The 22,748-nt window shown below is 40.9% G+C and overlaps 1 long non-coding RNA gene across 1 annotated transcript; it reads left to right on the forward strand.

The window, feature by feature from the left end:
• Positions 1 to 389: 389 nt before the first annotated feature.
• Positions 390 to 11,524, forward strand: LOC109500690. Its single transcript, XR_002158395.3, has 2 exons — positions 390 to 613; positions 11,057 to 11,524. It is a non-coding gene; the product is annotated as an uncharacterized LOC109500690 (long non-coding RNA).
• Positions 11,525 to 22,748: the final 11,224 nt, after the last annotated feature.

Genomic DNA, 22,748 nt, shown 5'->3' on the forward strand with positions numbered 1-22,748 from the left:
TTTAGACATGTCACTTCCCAAAGAATTTACTACATAATAAGCTTTGGATCCGAATCACACTTGTAAAGATAAATAAGAGCAGAGTCCTTTGAAAATCCAGAATATAGGCCACAGCACAAAAACAACATAACCTAAGAGGAGAAGGAAAGACAAGGAAATGAGAGATTTAGCTCTCAGGGGAATGCTACATCCTTTGCCAGGCATTGGCTTCCATTCTTTATTTTTGGCTCCCATCTTTAACAAGAGTTGTTAACAATCTCTTGAGCATTGGGAGTGTCAGGTTTCTTTCCCATGAACCACTTAGGAGTAGCAGTCTGGTGGAAAGGGGAAGCTACAGGACTTGTCTTTTTTTTTTTTTTTTAGTGTTTATTTACTTTTGAGAGAGAGAGAGACAGACAGAGCGTGAGCAGGGGGAGGGGGAGGGGCAGAGAGAGAGGGAGACACAGAATCTGAAGCAGGCTCCAGACTCCCAGCTGTCAGCACAGAGCCCTGACGTGGCGCTTGAATTCACGAAAGATGAGATCATGACCTGAGCCAAAGTCGGATGCTTAACCGACTGAGCCACAGGCACCCCGCTACAAGACTTGTCTTAACTTCATGTTGCTTCTGCATAGTAAGCACGTTGTTTTTACTTAGATTGCATGCTACACAACGATAAAAATAACATGTTTTCTAAATATGCTTTTATTTGTAATTCATAAACATTTTTCTTTTTATGTATTAATTATGATTCTGGAGGAGGATTGCAAGGTTTATGAAAATTGGTGGGGGGAGCTAAAGCTCTCCTAGGCTACTCCTTTGTGTTACCAAGACTATAAAATAGCACTCTTCTTTTTTTTTGTTTGTTTATTTTAAGAGAGAGAGAGAGAGCACACACATGAGCAGGGGAAGGGCAGAGAGAAAGGGAGAGAGAGAATATCCCAAGCAGGCTCTATGCTGTCAGCACAGAGTCTGACATGGGGCTTGATCCCACAAACCCTGAGCCAAGAATCAAGAGTTGGACACTTCACCAACTGAGCCATCCACGCGCCCTTATAATAGCACTGTTCTAAACTGTATACAAGTATGAAGCTTAAAAAGATATAATTCTCACTTTCAAAAAAGCACAGTCCAAAGATGCAAGCAAATAGGTACAGAGAAAATGCAGAGTGAACAAAGAAGGTGAGTGAGGTAACTGAGGATTATAAGTATAGTACAGAATACTCAACCTCTTAGGTGCAAATGAAAACATTGATGTCGAGATCTAAGATTGATTTTTAAGCTCTGCCTTAACTCTGTGTTGATGATGGCAAAATATTCCTGTGCAGTGGAGGATAAGAAAAAGGAAGCAGATGTGCTTTTTTCTAACATAACCCAGTAATACGATCCTAAGCCATGATGAGCCTAGAGAGGCACTCACTCCCACAGTTTATTATGTAACAGCTTTTTGGGAAATAGGTAATAGGAGGTATTTTGAGTCCTATGGAGAGTTCAACTAAGGTCTGAAAACTGTAAAATGATCCAGATGGAGTGGCTTCAATCCAACACGTATTTATTGAGTACATATGTATCAGGCACTATGTTGGGGACAAGACATGGTCTCTATCTTCCAGTCAAGGGAAGAAGTTTTCACCTCTGTCATCTCAGAATCACACTCAGGATCTTACCTGTACATAGCAACCTGAGAGGATCCATCAAAATAAGTGGTCTTGCATTTCTAGAAGCTTCTTGTCCTTAAGATGTGTCCTCCACCTGAACAGAATACAAAAAACAAAATGTAAAATGTGCTGCCTTGTTCTCCTTAACTCTCAAATACCCAGCCCGGGGGGGGGGGGGGACCACTAAAAATTTAAGCTGATTTTGCTATTGCTCCATAGAAGGAAAGAGTTAATAGCAATTTTTAACTTAATGAATGCCAAGTGTGAACTAATTTAAACCAAATATGCCAGTCCAAGCCATTCTGTTGGGCAGTAGATTGGAGCAAACTCCATCATAGCCTGGTTAAGTGACGTCCACCAGAACCCAAATGCCTGGGGAGGAGCAATTTAATCAACATTCTACACTGAACTCTTGATTCTTATCCATCATCCTGTCCTCCAAAACTTCTCTCCCTGCAAGTCTTCACCCAAGAAAATGTCAACCTGTGCACCCAGCCACTTGCTCAATCCAGAGGTGTTAATGCATCTGCTCTCTGACCTCCCACATCCAAGTCCTATCAATTCTACCTCCAACATATCTTGAATCCATCTACTTTTCTTTCTCCTAACACCATCCTAATCCAAGTCATCTATATCTCCCACCTACAAAACTGGTGTTACTTCCACCTTGACCTCTATCAAACTCCTCCGCTAGAGATGTGATTTGATTTAACTTGTTTTTTGGATATTTCTCCTCTCAGAATGTAAGCTCCATGAAGACAAAGACAATGTCTGATTTTCTCCCCTGGGTTATTGCTAATGTCTAGCATATAGTAGGTGTCAATAAAACTTGTTGAGGGGCACTTGGGTGGCTCAGTCGGTTGAGCATCTGACTCTTGATTTCAGCTCAAGTCATGATCCCAGGGTCATAGGATCAAGCCCCCAATAGGGCTGGGTGCTGAGCGTGGAGCCTGTTTAACATTCTCTCTCTTTCCTTCTGCCCCTCTTCCCTGATTGTGTGCTCTCGCTCTCTCTCTCAAATAAAAATTTAAAAATAAATAAAAATAAAACTTGTTGAGAGAATGAACACATGAATGTTTTGTAGAATCCCTTCATGACAGAAGTCCTCTTCTCTAAAACAGTTACAGCTCAGAGTCCATTCTCTTAAAAGTCTTTTTTCCCATCAGAGCCTCATGGAACCAATTCTTCAGAGAACTGAAACTTTTTTCTTCTTTCAGGCTGATTGTATGGTGACCTTTTAGCAGAGCCTTTTAGGAAGAAATCAGAGTAAGAGCTCTGATAGAGTATGACTAAGGAAATAACCCAGGCTCTTTTCTAAAGCTTTGGAAAGAAGCAGAGAAATTTTATAGACAAAAACACCCTCATAGAAATAGAGCCTTTGAGACAATACTGCCATCTGATGGCAATAATCTTAATCTGCAGGCAGCCAAAAGAACTCTGCTTTGCCTTTGTCTAAAGTTTTCTGAAATTTTACAACCATGGTTTGTTTTTGTTTGTTTTTCTGGTGTTTCTCATTTTATTTTATTTTATTTATTTTCAATATATGAAGTTTATTGTCAAATTGGTTTCCATACAACACCCAGTGCTCATCCCAAAAGGTGCCCTCCTCCATACCCATCACCCACCCTTCCCTCCCTCCCACCCCCCATCAACCCTCAGTTTGTTCTCAGCTTTTTTTTTTTTAATTTTTTTTTCAACGTTTATTTATTTTTGGGACAGAGAGAGACAGAGCATGAACGGGGGAGGGGCAGAGAGAGAGGGAGACACAGAAGCCGAAACAGGCTCCAGGCTCCGAGCCATCAGCCCAGAGCCTGATGCGGGGCTCGAACTCACGGACTGCGAGATCGTGACCTGGCTGAAGTCGGACGCTTAACCGACTGCGCCACCCAGGCGCCCCTGTTCTCAGCTTTTAAGAGTCTCTTATGCATTGGCTCTCTTCCACTCTAACCTCTTTTTTTTTTTTCCCTTCCCCTCCCCCATGGGTTTCTGTTAAGTTTCTCAGGATCCACATAAGAGTGAAACCATACACTATCTTTCTCTGTATGGCTTATTTCACTTAGCATCACACTCTCCCACAACCATGGTTTTAACCCTGGTATGAATCTCCTTTGATCCATCACAACTTCTATTCTGGAAATTTATGCCTTCAAGTTCTGGGAAATTTCCTTGAATTATTTCTTTGATGTTTTTCTCCTCACCATTTTCCCTGTCCTTGTTTTGTTTGGAATTCCTGTAACTTGGATATTAAATCTCCAGAATTGATCTTTTTTATCTTTATTATCCTTTTTCTTCCACTTTCCTATGTGTTTTCTTGTAGGTTTTTGTTTCTTTTTTTTTTTCTTTTTTAGTGTTTATTTTTGAGAGAGAGAGAGCAAGAACTAGAGACAGAGCACGAGTGGGTAAGGAGCAGAGAGACAGAGGGAGGCACAGAATCTGAAGGAGGCTCCAGGCTCTGAGCTGTCAGCACAGAGCCTGATGCAGGGCTCAAACTCACAAGCAGTGAGATCATGACCTGAGCAGAAGTTGGACACTAAACCAACTGAGCCACCCAGGTGCCCCTGTACTACTTTTTAAGAAGTGATGATTTTGGCTCCAAAAAAGTATTTTTGAAAATCCTGTTGATAAAATTAAACTTGAGTTTATTCCTACTGAGGGAGAGCACTAACTGGACAGTCTACTAGTAGCCTCTCAGAGGGGGAAGAGCAAAGTTGAGATATTTGTGAGGTTCCGAAGACTGGTTTAAGGCGGGTCTTTCAACGCTACCACTTGATTAGGATTGAACAAAGATAATAGTTAGGGATGGAGGACACAGCAAGGATTTTGAGATGGGATCAGAGTCTTGAGGGATAAACTGTCACCTGATCCTACAGGTTAGCTAACCCGTTTGGTGTTCATTTAAATGGGCTTCCTGGGCAAGGAAATTCCCAGAACAAAGTTATTTCTATCTTTATTGCCCTGTGAAAGAATTTCTTGTAATAGTAAAGTTCTGTTGGCGACAAGATTGAAACAGAAGTTTTATAAATGTAAACAGTAAGTTGTGTTAGCCTAGCCGGTTTCAGTTCTGAGGGGTCTCCTCACCTTGCATTTTCCTTACTTTTTGTTGACTTTTTCGCTGCTACTATATTATTTTCAATTTTACAAACATCTTTTTTTCTTCTGAATGTTCCTTTTGAATATGTTCTTTCCTTTGTGGGACAAGGATATCTACAAGGATAGACAATAGAGTTTCTTAAACAAGTTTTCCTACCAACTTCATTGCCTCTAGTTTCTCTGAGTTCTTTTTTGTTCATTTTGGTCTCTTGCATGCTGCAGGCTTTCCTTGATTGCCTGAGGGTAAGCCTTGGCTATTTAAGAGAGGAAGACCAATAGCAGGGGTGAGGCAGGATAGGAGGTTGGGTTGGTCAGTGTAGGATGATCTTATTAGGATTGCAGGATTTTGCCCTTCTGGGCCTACCAAATTTCCCCAGTGAGAAAATCATCCAATCACCTGTGGACAGAGGCAGGAACGGAGTAAGCCTGGCTGCCAGCACTCTCAGAGCTGAGATGAAGAGGAGACTGATATGTCTCACCATCTAATGCTGACTTCCACGTAATTCCCATTTTCAGTACAGTATCCCTGTCCTCAGCTACCCCTCATTTTTTTTTCTCACTCACACTCCTCCTTTCAGAGGTACCTAGTACCTCTAATGCCTAAGCTGTCCTGTGGGTTCTGAGAATTGGCTTGCTCTGGCTTCCCTACTAACAGCTTAGTGAGTTTCTACTCTGCAAAGTCAGGTCCCACACTTCTTCCTGCTTTACGGCTTCCAAAATGTGGTTGCTGTCATCTGTTCACCAAAAACTTATGCATTTTGAGCTTACTGTCTTTTTAGAGGACTTTGGATAAGCAGCAGAGTTAAATAAATGTGTTCATTTGATCACATTTAAGTAGGAGTCTGCATTATATTCCTAAGGCCCCCTCTAATTCTGAATTCTCCTATTTTAAGTGCATTTTCATTGAAGCAAGAGTAACATAGTTGGGAATGATAACTGAAACAAGTACCACTCAGGAATCTCATGTCCAAATTGATTAGGAGAAGACAGATAATTTTTCTTTTCAGTAATCAATCTGGGGAGGCTCAAAGACAAAATTTGAGGAACTATTTATTTTTTTTTAATTTTTTTTTTCAACGTTTATTTATTTTTGGGACAGAGAGAGACAGAGCATGAACGGCGGGAGGGGCAGAGAGAGAGGGAGGCACAGAATCGGAAACAGGCTCCAGGCTCCGAGCCATCAGCCCAGAGCCTGACACGGGGCTCGAACTCACGGACCGCGAGATCGTGACCTGGCTGAAGTCGGACGCTTAACTGACTGCGCCACCCAGGCGCCCCTTGAGGAACTATTTATATGATAAGAAATGCACATCTTGGGGTGCCTGACTGGCTCAGTTGGTTAAATGTCTGACTTCAGCTCAGGTCCTGATCTCACAGTTTTGTGAGTTCGAGCCCCGCGTTGGGCTCTGTGCCGACAGCTGAGAGCTTGGAGCCTGCTTCAGATTCTGTGTCTCCCTCTCTCTGCCCTTCCCTTGCTTGCTCTCTCTCTCAAGAATAAACATTAAAAAAATTTTTTTAAATGCACATTTTGACACAGAATAGATGAAATAATCTTTTAATAACTGAACCTGAAACCTTATTATACATTTTAAGAGCAGCAGGGGTGGAAGAGAAGTTGAGGAGGTCTGCAGCCTCGTTCTTGATCCAGAGTGCAATAGCAACCTACCATCAGGCTTTAGGTAGTAAGATGGTAGGAGAAAGGCAGTGAAAGGAAAGATGTAGGAAACTTTGGTATCAGCTGGAAAGATAACTGAAGGAGGAAGAGACAATACCCCAAAAACAAGGGTTTTTTTGTTTTTGTTTTTTAAGAAACAGGAAAGTCAGTCTTCTAAAATTCATAGAGAATAGCATGGAGCCTGATTAGCCAAAACAATACTGAGACACAAGAACAAAGAACAAAGTTGGAGGACTCCCCTCCCAATTTCAAAACTTCCTACATGGCTACAGTAATCTAAAAACTGTGTGGTACTGGCATAAGGACAGACAAAAAGACCAATGAAATGTAACTGAGAATCCAGAGATAAACCCATACATTTATGGCCAGTTGATTTTCAACAAGGATGCCAAGACCATTCAATGAGGAAAGAATCGTTTCCTCAATAAATGGTGCTAGGAAACTAGATATCCATACTGCTACCTCATACAATATACAAAAATTAACTAAAAATGGATCAGCAACCTAAATGTAAAACTCTTAGGAAAAAACATATGGGTAAATCTTCACAACTTTGGATTCTGAATGGATTCTTAGATAGGACATCAAAAGCACAAGCAAGAAAAAAAAGATAAATTAGACTTCATCAAAATTAAGGACATTATCAGAAAAATGAAAAGATAGGCCCTAATAGATCTAAAGAATCAGGCCTATCTCATGCCTTAAAGACCTACCTTGGAGGCATTGTGTCCCATAAGGACATTAGGTCTCCTTCAGGATTTCATTACAAAGTGCATGATTCACCTCTTTACAAAAATAAATAGAAGTAGAGAGAGAGAGAGAGAGAGAGAGAGAGAGAGAGAGAGAGAGAAATAAAAGAAAGAGAAAGAAAGAAAGAAAGAAAGAAAGAAAGAAAGAAAGACAGACAAATGTTAAAAGATGACCCGCAGGATAGGAGAAAAGTATTTGCAAATCACGTATCTGATAAAGGCTCTAGTGTTCAGAATATATTAAGAACTGTTACAACTCAACCACAAAAAGATAAGCAACCAAAAGTAAAAATGTGCCAAGAACTTGAATAAACATTTCTTCAAAGACGTTATACCAATGGCCAGCAAGCACAGGAAAAGATGCTCAGCATCTTTGATTATTACGGAAATGCAAATGAAAACCACAATGAAATACCACTCTAAGCCCACTAGTGTGACTATTTTTAAAATAGAAAATAAGTGTTGACGAGGATCAGGAGAAATTAGAACCCTTGTGCGCTGCTGGTAGAAATGTAAATAGGGCAACTGCTATAAAAAACACTTTGAGGGTTCCTCAAAAAGTTAAGCATAGACTTACCATATGACCCAGCAATCCCACTCTTATGTATATACCCAGAAGTGAAAACAGGGGTTCAAACAAGTAGACGTACATACATTTTTTCATACTAGCATTACTCACAACAGCCAAAAGGTGGAATCAGTCCAGATGTCCTTTATATACATACAAACACATACATATATGGTGGAATTCTACTTGGTCATAAAAAGGAATGAAGTACTGATACATTCTACAACGTGGAGGAACCTCAAAAACACTAGGCTTGGGGCGCCTAGGTGGCTCAGTCAGTTAAGCATCCAACTCTTGATTTCAGCTCGGGTCATGATCTCATGGTCTGTGAGTTCAGGTCCCACATTGGACTCCACGCTAACAGTACAGAACCTGCTTGAGATTCTTTCTTTCTCCTCCACCACTCTCACTCTTTGTCAAAAATAAACAAACATTTAAAAAAAAACCCACTAGGCTTAGTTACTGGAAGAAACCCAACCCTAAATGCCACTTATTATATGATTTTCTTTACATGAAATATCCAGAACAGGTAAATCTATAAAGACAGAAAGTAATTTTGTGGTAGCTAGAGACTTGGGATAGGGAAGAGTGAGGAGCAACTATGAGTACAGAGTTTTCTTTGGGGATAACGAAAACATTTTGGAACTTGATAGAGATGGTGATTTAACATCATGAATGTTCTAAGTATCACTGAATTATATATTTAAAATGGTTAATTTTGTTATGTGAATCTCATCTCAATTATTTTTTAATGTTTTGTTTATTTTTGAGAGAGAGCATGAGCAGGGGAGGAGCAGAGAGGGGAACAGAAGATCCCAAGTGGGCTCTGTGCTAACAGCAGTCATGAACTGTGAGATCATGACCTGAGCTAAAGTCAGAGGCTCAACCAACTGAGCCACCCAGGCCCCCTCTCACCTCAATTTTTTAAAAAATTGAATGGAGATGCTGAAGGACCCATCAAAAAAGCCTTAGGAGCAAGACAAAAAGACCAAAAAACAAACAAACAAAAAAAGTGAAACAAATACAAATATAAAGCAAAAACAAAACAAGAAGGCATAAAACAGAATTTCTCCTTGTAAACAATGATGGATGTGAACATTCTTAGCTCAAAAAAAAGGGGACAGAGTATACATAATCATAAAAGAAGCAAATGAGAGAATTTTCTAATTAGCAGAGCTCTGGGAATGCTGGTTGGATAGGTGAGATATCTAATTATCATTTTAAGTTCATTAAGATACTAAAGGGCAATAAACCTAAGTGGGACAGAGACAGGGAAGAACCCCTGCTTTTCCGAGAACTTAAGAATTTGAAGGTGATAGCTCAGATTGGTTTGAAATTGGATACAGAGTAGACTAGAAAAGAAAAACGATTGCACTAAGGATCAGGACTTACAGAGATATAATGTAAGACAGGAAGACAGTGAATACCTAACAGAGACTATTAAAGCTTTAAGAAATACACCATCTAAGTAATTTGAGAGGAAACCTGAATTGTATCACAATTATACATATGTGTGTACAATGCACAGCATATACATATACTGTAGTACATGTGTTTTCAAGCCCCAGGAGTTGAACCACAAGAGACAGGAAAATCCGAGGATTAATTAAGCTGTAATCTAACATCTTACTCTCAGGAAATAGTATCAACAGGTTAGGGTAATGAGTGTATAAAGGTATGCATATGAATGTTCATTGCAGCATTGATTATCTTAGCAAAATAACTGATTCAAAGTAAACATTCACTAGTATGGGAATGGATAATTTATGGTAACCATACAATGAAATATTATGAAGACATTAAAAAGAGTGAGGTAGATTTTTATATATTGGTTTAGAAAGAGGCCTAAAACATAATGAAGCGGGGGGAAAGGAGATTGTAGGGCAATATATGGAGGTTTCCATTTTTGTGAAACCAAAGAAAACAAAAAGCCCCAAGGAATAAAATTCTATATATGTCTGTGTTAGCCTAGAAGAAAAACCTAGAAGACTGCACACCCAACTATAAACAGTAGTTACCTCAGGTGGTAATGGCTGGGAGACTGTAATTAACATAAGTAAAGTCCTTAGAATAGTGTCTGGCCCATAATTGGTGTTCATTATGTGTTAACCACTATCATTTTTCTTTTATATAGTTTGATACTGAATTACTAAAAGGGATTATTTTTGTAATGAAAAAAAAAAAAAAAACAATGTTCACAGAATGACAGAAAAACAAATGGTCAAAAACATATGAAAAGATGCCCAGTCTCATTAAGAATCAAGAAAATACAAGTTAAAATAACAGTATCAGGGCACCTGGGTGACTTAGTCATTTAAGCATCCAACTCTTGATTTCAGCTCAGGTCATGATCTCACAGTTTGTGCGATTAAGGCCTGCATTGGACTCTGTGCTGACAATGCAGAACCTGCTTGGGATTCTCTCTCTCTCTCTCTCTCTCTCTCTCTCTCTCTCTCTCTCCTCCCTCCCTCCCCCACTCATGCACGCTCTCTGTCAAAATAAAGAAATAAACTTTTAAAAAAAAACAGTATTGGGGTGCCTGGGTGGCTCAGTTGGTTGAGTGTCCAACTTTGGCTCAGGTCATGATCTCACAGGTCGTGAGTTTGGGCCCTGCAATTGGGCTCTGTGCTGACAGGTTAGAGCCTGGAGCCTGCTTCAAATTCTGTGTCTCCCTCTCTTTCTGCCCCTCCCTAGTTCATGCTCATGTGTGTGCGCTCTCTCTCTCTCAAAAGTAAATAAACATTAAAAAAAGAGTAACAGTATCATTTCCTGCCCATCAGATTGGCAAAAAAGGAAAAGGTTTATAACATCCATTTTGGTGAAAATTTGACTAAACCAGCATTATCACACACAAGAATATCAATTTGCATCATACCTACCAAAGTTTAAAATATGTATATCCTGTGATCCAGCAATTTCACTTATAGATATCAAACCTAAAGATATAGTTGCCATACATACAAAGTGATATGCATAAGGATATTCACTGCTTAGCAGTGAAAAACTGTAAATAGGCTAATGTCCACCAGTGAAATGAAGGCGAATGGAATTATGCAATCATTAAAAAAAGATCTCTATATATCAACATGGAAAATTCTCTAGGAAGTGAAAAAAGTTAGTATCATATCTGTGCCAGTCATCAGTTATTGTCCCTCGACTCCAAATCTATCCTTCATTGCCCTGTTTTGTGATACTAGATAATTTCATTTTTCCTTTGCCAGCTGATGGTTTTAAGCTGTATCACTAGGGGGTGCTAGAGGGACATTGCAGGAAGAAGGGGGATTCTCTTCCTGGTTCCTGGATGCTTTCCTTGTTTTTGTTTTTTCCTTTGTATTAGAAGAACGCCCAGTGATGCTTGCCTACCATCAAGTTTCAACAGCACGACAATCAGGTAGCTTCCCAGTGAGTTTCAACAGAATTCTTGTGACTTCGCATTTAATTCTGCCAGCATCCTTGTGAGCAGTTTCCTGGAATCTCAGTGGTTTTCTGGAGAGTTTGTCAGCACTCCAACTCAGCAGTCCAGCCCACAGTTTCCTGCACTCCAGTCTCAATGCGCAGCAATTCATCAAACTTCATCATCCAGTGATATCATCTGTCATACACTCTTCCATAAAGTCCAATTATTAGTCTTGGAGGAAAGGGGCCTCTTCCAAATTCATTCCTTCCTTGAGCACATTGCCTCAACCTTAGAAGCCGTGGCTGCTCCCTATATCTGCTACTGTATTGTTTTAGAGTTCTTTTTACCCCTTAGTAGTTAATCCCATTACTAGTTAATAATTCTTTATATTAAATTTTCCCTGTTTAACGTGTGGTTTCTGTTTCCTGACTGAGATCCTAGCTGATACAACATCTCATTTATATTTTAAAAAACTGTGTGTGTGTGTGTGTGTGTGTGTGTGTACATACTTATGTAAATATGTAGATGACACAGAAAATACCAAATTATTATCAGTGATTATTACAGGAAAATGAATGGAATTACAAGTATAGGATAAAATAAGATTTTCTCGGGGCACCTGGGTGGCTCAGTTGGTTAAGCATCTGACTTCAGCTCAGGTCATGATCTCATGGTTCATGGGTTCGAGCCCCACATGGGCTCTGTGCTGACAGCTCAGAGCCTGGAGCCTGCTTCAGATTCTGTGTCTCCCTCTCTCTCTGCCCCTCCCCTGTTCACACTGTCTCTCTCTGTCTCTCAAATAAATAAATGTAAAAAAATTTTTTTTTGAAAAAAAAAGAGGATTGTCTCATTTACTCTATATGCTTCTCATTTTAATTGTTTATAGTAAGCATTAATTCAGGTATTATATAATTCAAAACAACTACATATGTATTTAGTATATAAAATACATATATCATGCCAATTTCTAGGGATTAAAAACATGGTATTAGAGGACTGCTTCATGACTGAGGGTTGCTCTTGGAGAGATTAACTGTAAACAGAAAAGATGATACATTGGGATGTATGGCTGGCTCAGTCAGTAACGCATGTGACACTTGATCTTGAAGTTGTAGGTCTGAGCTCCATGCTGGGTATAGAGATTGAAAATAAAATCTTTGGGGGAAAAAAGTGACAAATTATAAAAAGGCAATGACTAGTGTGAAAAAGACAAATTCTTAAGTGCTAAGGATTTGAGATTACTGCATAATTTTATGAGATGCCAGAAATTATGGCACTGCTCACAGGGTCAAGGGTTGCACATGCAGGAAAAATGGCAATAGGAAGATAACCAACTCCAGTTTCATGGTATCAGTAAGCAGAAGTTAGTACAGAGAGTCTAAGATGATCATTTATAGGTTTAGAGCTTGCCTAAGCCACTCCTAAAATCTGGAGGCCTTGAGTTTGGGGGAAGGCAATAGAGTAAGCCCTGAAGTGTTAGCAATTGTCATTCCAATGATTTCCAGCTTTATTTCTCAACTTCTTCCAACCCCTGCCTAATTGCCAATTCCAGAGAAGCCATGGCAAAATCTACTGCCACAGTCAGAGCTGTAAAGTCAGCATTCCCTAACTTAACAGGGAACCCAAAATATAAATTTCTCTTAAGACAGGAGTGTTTTTTTATAGAACCAAAATAAGGGAACGAGCTCAAGGTAGTGAAGTGGACTTACATGCTATTCATATACAGTATAGATAGCTGAACTTGCAAAACATATAAAGAGTTTTAGACTTAAAAAATGGAAACTGTAGTGTGATTAAAGAAAAAAAAAAAAAGCATTCAGCCTGAATTGGAATCACAGTCCTAGCACTATCTAGGATTTCTTTTTACTCAATTAGTTAATTGAGTTTTAAAGTCAGATTACTTGGGATGAAATCCCAGCTCTATCACACATTAGCAGGTTAATCACTCTTAGCCTGTTTTTTTATTTATATAAAGAGGACGAAAGTACCTACACCCTATGTTTTTGAAGAATATATAGAAGATATGCACAGTACCTGGTACTTACTAAGGTCTCAATACTGTCATTTTCACTCACTTTTTGAGTCTCAAGGGTTTTTATTCGTTTTACCTAAAAATGAGGGGTCCCTGCTAGATTATCTCAAAAGCCCCATTCCTGCTTTACCACTCTATATAAGTCTACAGATCAAGGATAGGTTTCTTAGGTGGAGGTGGGATGGAGGGAGGTACTACTAGAGAAAACAGTTAAAATGAAAGTCAATGAAAGTTTTATCAGAAAGGTGGCAAATAATTCAGTAGAAACTGTCTTCAGGGAGTTTATGTCAGAGAACGCGTCACAGGAGTCAAAGTGCCAGGTATCCTGTAAAGGCAGAGGTAAGAAGAGAGAGATGCCTTTCTCAAAACTGGAGGATGTGAAGGTGATCTCATAGTAACTCAGAGGATAAATCTGCTGATCTGGTCGTGTAAGCCCAGTCCTTTGAGAAGACTGACAAGCCCACACAGAAGGGCTAAGGATAACTCCCTGTATCAGTCACCTCTTAAAGGGCCAGACATCATCTCTGCACTCAAATTAATTTGCGTGCCAACTAATGCAAAAGGAGTGGCTAACTTGGTGATAGAGGGGCCCAGACAACAGCTGTCTTTCAACACACCTCCAGGCTTTGCTTTACTGCCCCATTCGGGGTGAACCCTAGGGCATCTCATACTGGGGGGGGGGGGTCGTCGGGGAGCTATCTTACTCTTCCCCTTACCCGGTGTCCGCCCCGCATTCTCCTTTCCTTGTCCCTAAGTCTGCTCACCGCGCCTCTCCCCCCACCTCCCTCCTTCCTCCTCCCCATTTCTCTGGCCCCTCCCGTGCTCCCACTCTCTTTTTCTCTCCGCCCCCCCCCCATTGCTTCCTATTTCTCATCTCCGACTGTCACATCTCCCCTCTTTCCCGTTTCTATCCCTTTTCCCCCTCCGCGTTGTTGCTGTTTTCCCGCGCTCACCCTTCTCCTGCCGACAGCCGCTCGCGGATCCAAGCTGAAATTTAAAGGCCGAGTAGCCTACAGCGCAGAGGCGGGCCCAAGGGGGGTGGACGTCCCGATTTTCCCGCCCCCTGAAGGCGGATCCCGAGAGCGATTGGTCCCCACGGTACGCCTCCCAGGACGGGCAGCTCTTCCCACCACAGCGTGTCCAGACCATTTCCGCCCCTCACTGGGAAAGGCCCGCTTCCACACACCCCACTGTTGCTAACTCGGAGGTCGGGTTCCTGGTGGGGGTTTGCCCGGTTCCGCTGTACCTCTTACAACTTTTCAGTCTATTGTGCAGGCGGCGTTTCTAGGACCTATGGTATTTCTTTACTGCCGCCGAGGTTTTCTTTGAATAGGAGGCAGTCAGAATTAGAAAGCCGGTCCTCCCTCTCTCCAGTGTCTTCCGTGTTCACTGCGTGTTGGCCACATTTGTAAAGCCCAACAAACTGATTCGTAACCGCGGGCTGAGCTCCATGATAATAATAGTAGCTAATACTCCAAACTTACTGTGCGACAGCTACTATTATAGACGTTTTGTAAGAATTGGCTCCTTTCTCTGTAAGGTAGATAGATGTGTATTATCCCCGTTTTACAGATGAGGCAACCAAGTTACAGAGAGGTTAAGTATCTTCCTCGAGACCAGCTCTTAATGCAGCTAAAAAGTGGCAGTTAGGATTAGAACCATATAGACTCCACTAAGCCAAACCCACTGTAATAACTGCCTCTGGGACCCTAGAATAAATCCTGCTGCAACTCAAGAAGCAACTTTTGAGACTTACCTCTTCCTCTGAATCAGGTCTAGAAAACATGGAGGAGGAAGGGTGAGGATGGGCAAGGCCAAGAGATTCTTTGTTTTGGCTCTATGTTCTCTGAATTGCTTGGTGAATTGGAGGATAAGGTGGATTCATTACGTGGATATACAGTGTGTATGGATATCCTTTTGAAATCATTCTTTAAAGGTAACTTACTAAAATATTAAGAGGTAAAAACTATTAAATGATCTTTTATTAAAATGGGAAAAACATAGTAAAGAGTTTTAAGGAGCAGGATATTCTTTAGGGGGTTGTAAATAGTATTTTTGTTTGTGTATTAATATTTAAAGAGATATATAGTAGCTGTGCAAATGTTGGGGCAGGGGGGAGGCTTGCCCATTAAGGTTATATGTACCTTTCAAATGATTGAGTAGTCACATAATAGTCACATAAATCTCAGCTCACTTGTCGAAATTCCAGAAGCAGAGCTTTTCTCCACAAGTACTATTACTCATCATACCACATTACATCATATAATTTATAGAATGACTTCCAGGAACAAAAATGTCAAAAATTTATTTGATATGATATTTATCATTTCAAAAATAAGTTCAGGGAAAGTCCATAGACAATTTCAAATATTATTATTCAGTAAGTTTTCCTTATTAAGATACAGTGAACAAGATAAACATTTTTATTAAAGATCTGGGTAAGTTGTAGAGTAGGAATTTAGTTAGCTTTACCAATAAAAAGGTAGTCTGAATAAGGAATGGTGCAGAAATGGATCAGTCTTAGGCACAGTAGTCTACTTAACCACTGAACTCATTTCCACTTAAGGACTAGAAAATGATGGTGATCTTTGGAGAATACTGAAATGAAAAGGCAGAGGAATACATAGCCATTCAATTAATACAGAGCAACAAAACTGTGTCAATAATGTTATGTAGCCAGAGGGGAAGCCTTTAGCAATGACTGAGTAAAAAATGTATTTTTCCTTTCATACCTCAAGTTACACCAGTAAGGAACTTTGGAAGATGTGTTAGGAGAACTAGTTTCTTTCCTGTCTTCTTCCATGCTTCATACTTAACTCTGCCGCTGTTGGGAAACTCACTCCTCAAGCTTTGTAGCAATTAGGTTCATGCTTTGCCAAGTAATTTCTTTGTGGGCCTCCATCATAAAAGTTGAGTTAGGTATCCTCAGGTCTCTTTACTTTTGAGGGAGAGAAGATAGAGACTGAGGCTTAATGTCTAGTATTGATGGATTGGGTAAAAGTTCTTCCTTCAGATTCTGAATATTAATGGCCTTCATTATGGAGACATAGGCAAATAGTTAATTCTGGTTCTGAAGGAAGTGATATAGAAACACTGCATTTTTTTAAAGTTTATTTATTTTCAGAGAGAGACAGAGAGCATGCAAGGGAGGGGCAGAGAGAGAGGGAGAGAGAGAATCCCAAGCAGGCTCTGCATTGTCAGTGAGGAATCTAACTCAGGGCTCAAACCCACGAACCACAAGATCATGACCTGAGCTGAAATCAAGAGTCAGATTCTCAACCAACAGCCACCCAGGCTCCCTGAAACACTGCATTTTGTTCATTTGGGCATAATATACATGAACGATGTGACTATAACTCACTGTGAACAAAATGGTTATTTTTATATTATTCTTTTACTACATTTGGCCCTAATTTTGACACAGAGCCACAATAGGATCAACAGAAGAAAAAAAGAAAAAGAAAAAAAAAAAAAAGGCCAGGTCAAGATTATCCAGCTCAGAATTCTAACAATGGATCAAAAGGACTGAATTGGAGAACTAGATTGCCTTCCCTGATGTTAACTTGGAAATTCAATAGGATAGCATCCTATAACTTTACCTGTATAGAGCCAGGATAGTGAACATGATACCTCTATTGTGACTGTCATTTATTTGCTGTTGGCTCAAAAATCTACATCTCCAGCTCTGATTTCCTATCCTGAACTCTAAACTGCAATGGTCTTTATCTCTACCTGGATGTCCTGGGTATCCCACAAGCATCTCCAGTCCCACCTGTCCAAAACTGAATTAACTCATCTCCTCCCTCACCCACCCCAGAACGATGCTTTGGTGAATGAATAGTACCCCTTTAGATTCAAGCCAAAATTAGAGAACATTCCAGATCTTTTCCTCCCTCACCCTTCCTTCTCACTCATCTAATTAGTGGCCAGTCATACCTGGTCAATTCTACTTGGTTCAATGTATCAGGCACCTACATCCTTACAAACAATTAATACTGGTTGTCTTAGGTCTGGTTCCCTAGCAGGAGAGTCTAAAAGAGGATTTGGGATGCATGTGATCTTTTGAGGGAAGGAGTTTCAAGAAAAACCTACTACAAGGGAGGGATAGAAGCAGACTAGGGAAAGGAAAAGAGCCCGACAAGCAGGTAGTCTCAGGTAAAATCTAGTTTGGCCTGATCCACAGGTAAGGTACTTGAAGCATTAACCACACAGCAGAATTATGCCCCTGAAGGCAAGGGGGCCAATCTCTTATACCCCTCTAGCAGTCATTGACTGAAGGCAGTCGTTGGCAGGGGGTGGGCATCATAGTTTGTTTTCTGGGTGAGGTAGCTGCAGTCAGTGGTGGGTAATTCTCTAGAGAAAGGGTCAGCTATGAGTTGTTAGCATCCACAGTCACTGCTGGGGATGGGGGCTCCCACTTGGTGACAGGTGATCCGGGCAGGACACCACATTGTCTACCACACCAGCCCTTATCATCTCTCATTTGAACTACTACAGTAGCCTTCTTGTTGGAATTTCTACTTCTAGACTTAATTATTTTTAATTCACTATCCAACCAAAATGATTTTTCCAAAAAGAAAATCTTATCATGAAGCTATTCAAAGGTATAGAGGAAAAAAAGCAAAACTCATGAACATTTCACATCAACCCTTCATGTTAAAACCTTATACCACCTTCCTAGTCTTACTTCCTAGAACTCTTCATCCACCTACACTTCATGACTATCTCACACTCGCGCACACACACACACACACACACACACACACACATGCAAGTCTTGCACACATGCACACACTAACCTTTGCTCTAGAAATATCAAACGCAAACACTTCATACTTTCTCACGTTACCATGCTTTTACACTGTTGCTTGATCTGTCTAGAGGATCTTTCTCTCCCTATTGCCACTTAGCTACCTGAGAAATTCTGGTTCCCTTCCAGAAATAAGTGTAGCAACACCTATAAATTTATTTCGCCAGACCCAGCCAAAGCTCTCATGGTATCAAATTATGGCATGTGTCTCACTGTACTGTAATTGTGTACTTAAGCACCTGTCTTTCCAGTTAAAAATAAGCTCTTCATTTTACCTCCTGGGACTGGCCTGAGGCTAAGGCTCAATAAATGTCAGTTGTTGATCTTTCAGCTTTATCACCCCTTGAATAACATGTTCCATTAGTTTAACACTCACTGTTTCATGTGATCCTACCTCACACGCCCCCAAACTGTCTTCTTGAGGCTCCATGACATATCCCCTTCTTTTAACATTGTCGAATTTGGTAGGCAAGCCCATGGTCACTCATGATTTTACTAACTTCAATGTCATTTTTCATGAGTCTTCCGCAGTTCTAACTAATAATTTATATTTGAGCTGAGTAAGTTTTAAAAACTGAGTACAATTCCTACAGATGAGGAATGAGAAAGCATCCTTCAAGACTTAAGAACCAGCATGGACAAAGGCAAAGGAATGAGAGTACTGGTCAATCAGAGCACTAACTACAGTGTCAGGAGGACAGAGGGGTGTGATGGAGAAGAGACTAGAGACCAGTGGGTGTGGAGCCTTGAATGCCTCCCTGACTGAGATGCAGGGCACAGCTGTGTAGTCAGAGGGTGCACAAGTCCTGGCTCTGCCACCTCTTAGCTGGTTGATCTTAGGTAAGCATCTTAACCTCTCTGAGCATTGCTTTCCTCATTTGTAAAATGACAATGCTATGAAAAACTTTAAAAATATGTAAAACCCAATTAAACTTTTCTGACTGAATGCTAGCGGGGGGTGGCTGGCAGAAGGGAAAGAGAGAAAGACCAATTCCAAAGAAGGGGAAGAGCTGGCTGGGACCTGGGAGGAGGACTCTGTCATAGCTGTCCGTGGCCCAGCATGGGCAGATAGAAGCAGAAGGATGGAACTGATTCCTTGGTCAGACTGAAACATCAAAAAATGACTCAAAAGCTGCTGTATACTAAGGCCCAGCTATTGCCCAAGAAGATTAACTTCCTTATTTTTTTAATGTTTATTTATTTTTTGAGAGAGAGAGAGCGCGCAAGTGGGGCAGAGAAAGAGGGAGACACAGAATCCGAAGCAGGCTCTAGGCTCTGAGCTGCCACCGATGCGGGGCTCAAATTCTTGAACCATGTGAGATTGTGACCTGAGCCCAAGACTGCCACTCAGTGGACTGAGCCACCCAGGCGCCCCAAGTAGATCAACTTCTTAGGAGAAGTTTCCCATGTGGGCTGAGAAATAGAAAAGTGGGCCTTTCCCAACTGGGAATCAGTTTGGGGGAGGTGATCCAGTGGTTCTGACTCTGTACCTGGCACAGAGTTGCTTGCCTGAGAGCTGACAGCACATGCAGATAGTAAATAAGCAGTACCAACCCCAAGAGCATTCACACCCATGGTAAGAATAACACATTGGTCTCTGTGGATGGTAGGACCAGAGAAGAGGAAATCCCAGGCCACTGCATGGCTCGGATGCACACCAAGATAATTGAGGAGCTCCTAGGGCAACCTACCAACACCTGAAAAACAAGAGTTTCCTCAAAACAAGACTTTTGAGGGATAGCACTTATGTTCAGTCTTTGTGTTTCCAAGTAGAAAGACTTACACTAGAAAGAGGTTCCCCCTGCTCACTCCTCTTTTGGGGTTTTATATTTGAGATGTGCTAGGCAGACATGTGAATGATGAGTTTGGGAGAAGGGACAGGAAATATAAGGCTCAGCCTCTAACTTCATCCTCTTTGGGACCCAGCCTGATCTCAGTATGCAAATATTTTAGTCTGTAAAGACACTGTTCCTGCAAGGAAAGGCCTGACGTTGTCCTCAGCTCTTTGCCCTGGGCTGAAAAGTGCTATATGTTCTTCAACTTAGCTTTCCTCAGTTGAAAGAAAGCAAAAAGAAAAGAAAAGTAAAGAAAAGTAAAAAAAAGAAAAGAGAGGAAGGAAATAAAGAAAAAGAAAATAAAAGGAAGGAAAGAAAGAAAGAAGAGAAAGAAAGAAAAAGGAAAAAAGCTGACATTCCTTTTAATTTTTTAAATAACTTTTGAAATGGATAAATTACTAACTGTTGAAAATTAATTTGATTTTATTTTCAAACTATGAGAATATTTTTAAATATTCCCCTCACCCAGATTTCTAATTATAAACATCTTATCACATTTGCTCCATAACTGTGTGTGTACATGCAATATAAATTTATTATGTTTATATATTATATATAATTATATACATGTATAAAATAATTAGCTGTGTTCTGAACTTTTTGAGAACAAGTTGTGTCCATGATGCCCTGTCACCCCTAAATACTTCAGTATGTATTTCCCCAAATCAAGGACACTTTGCTGCTTACCTACCATATAACCCCCAACATTAATAAAACATCATCATCTAATTCATAGACTTGTATGTGTCCCCCCTCCCCCATTCAAATCTCACCAACTTCCCCAACAACTTTTCTTCCTTTCTGGCACACTGTCCCTTCCAGGAGCACAAGCTGCTGTTGTCAAATCTCTTCAGCCTCCTAGTCTGAAACTGTTCTCCCTTTTCCCTGCCTTTCATAGCCTCAGCAGTTTTACCTCTTATGTCTGTGACAGTTTTAAAGAGTGCAGGTTGTGGGGCACCTGGGTGGCTCAGTCGGTTAAACATCCGACTTCGGCTCAGGTCATGATCTCACAAGTTTGTGAGTTCGAGCCGCACATCGGGCTCTGTGCTGACAGCTCAGAGCCTGGAGCCTGCTTCGGATTCAGTGTCTCCCTCTCTCTCTCTGCCCCTCCCCCACTCATGCTCTGTCTCTCAAAAATAAACGTTCAAAATAAATAAATATAAATACATAAATAAATAAGAACACAGGTCGTATACTCTGGAGAGATGATCCTTAACCTTAGTCAGTTTGATGTTTCCTCACCACCACACTTGGGTCTGGCTTTCTTGGCAGGAATTCCTCAGAAATGATGCCATGTACTTTTTAAAGTTTGAGACGGGGCATGTGTTGTTAATCCATCTCACCACTGGTGGTGTTACTGTGAATCACCTGGTTATGTTGGCATCTGCAGTTTTCCCTTTGTAGCTGACTAGTACTTTGTGAGGATGTGTTGCAAAACTATGCCATCAAATCTCCAATTAACAATCCTAGCCTTCCCGGACAATGAACCGCTACCTCATCTGAATGTTGATCTGAATGTTCCTGCTACATGCATAACTGCTGCATTTATTTGTTGATAGCCTCCTGTAAAGAGTTTTCTCTCCTCCCCACTTATGCTTTCATTTACTGCTATCAGTTTGGAGCCGTGGTTTTCTACTTTATTCACTGGTTATAATAAATTGCTATCATTATTTTCATGCATAAGTTGATCCACGTTGGGCTGATGGGATTTCCATTAAGGGGCTGCTATGATCTTTTGACATGTCTTCATCATTTTGTAAATACTTTCTTGCTTTGTGAAACAAGATATTCCAGGATTTTCTTGTCTAACGTTCCCTTCCCCAGCCCTGGAGTCAACCATTTCACCAAGGAGTCCTGGTATTTTAGAGAAGAATGGTATTTGAAAACAAGATCTGGGGGTGCCTGGGTGGCGCAGTCGGTTAAGCCTCCGACTTCAGCCAGGTCACGATCTCGCGGTCCGTGAGTTCGAGCCCCGCGTCGGGCTCTGTGCTGACAGCTCAGAGCCTGGAGCCTGTTTTAGATTCTGTGTCTCCCTCTCTCTCTGCCCCTCTCCTGTTCATGCTTTGTCCCTCTCTGTCCCAAAAATAAATAAAAACGTTGAAAAAAAAATTAAAAAAAAAAAAAAGAAAACAAGATCTGGCTACTAGAAGTGCTCATTGCTACTAGAGTGTCATGGCTTCTAGACTTCTCAGTAGGCAGACTTAGGAAGCGTATATATGTATATACATATCCCTGAATTTAAAGGGTTTTTTTTTAATGTTTATTTATTTTTGAGAGACAGAGTGCAAGCAGGGGAGGAGCAGAGAGAGAGGGAGACACAGAAGCAGGCTCCAGGCTCCAAGCTGTGAGCACAGAGCCCGATGCAGGGCTGAAACTCATGAACTGTGAGATCATGACTTGAGCCGAAGTCAGACGCTTAACTGACTGAGCCACCCAGGCGCCACAACATATCCCTGAACTTATACAAATACTTCTAATGCCAGTACATTTCAGAGTTCTTTCAAACGTTGCCTCTTTCCATGTTTTACCTTCTCCAATGGTGAGAAACCTAGCTCTCTAATCCTGAACGTATTTAATTATTTGCTCAATCAATTTTCTTATTTGCTTATTGTAAACAGTCTCCCAACCATGTGGGTTGTCTCCTCTGCCTAACTGCTGTGTACACCATCTCTTCATTCTTGGGCACCAGTGGGCACGACATCGATGTGCTTCTGTGCAGCTTCTTCCCTTCCACGTCAGTGTGCTGTGTCCTTGGGTGTGAGTGAGCATGCTGCCAAATCACCTCCAAGCAGCTCACCACTCCCCACCTCACTACCTCTCTGCCAGGGAGGAAAGAAAATGACACAGAGGAGAAGATGGGAGAAGGGACAACTGAAGGAGAATGGCAGATTTTCTCTCATATTAAAGATATCCATCTGACCAACTCCTTTGTCTTTCAGTTGACTCTGAACTGGG

Source organism: Felis catus, chromosome B3 (assembly GCF_018350175.1).
Source record: "Felis catus isolate Fca126 chromosome B3, F.catus_Fca126_mat1.0, whole genome shotgun sequence".
Taxonomy (NCBI): Eukaryota; Metazoa; Chordata; class Mammalia; order Carnivora; family Felidae; genus Felis; species Felis catus.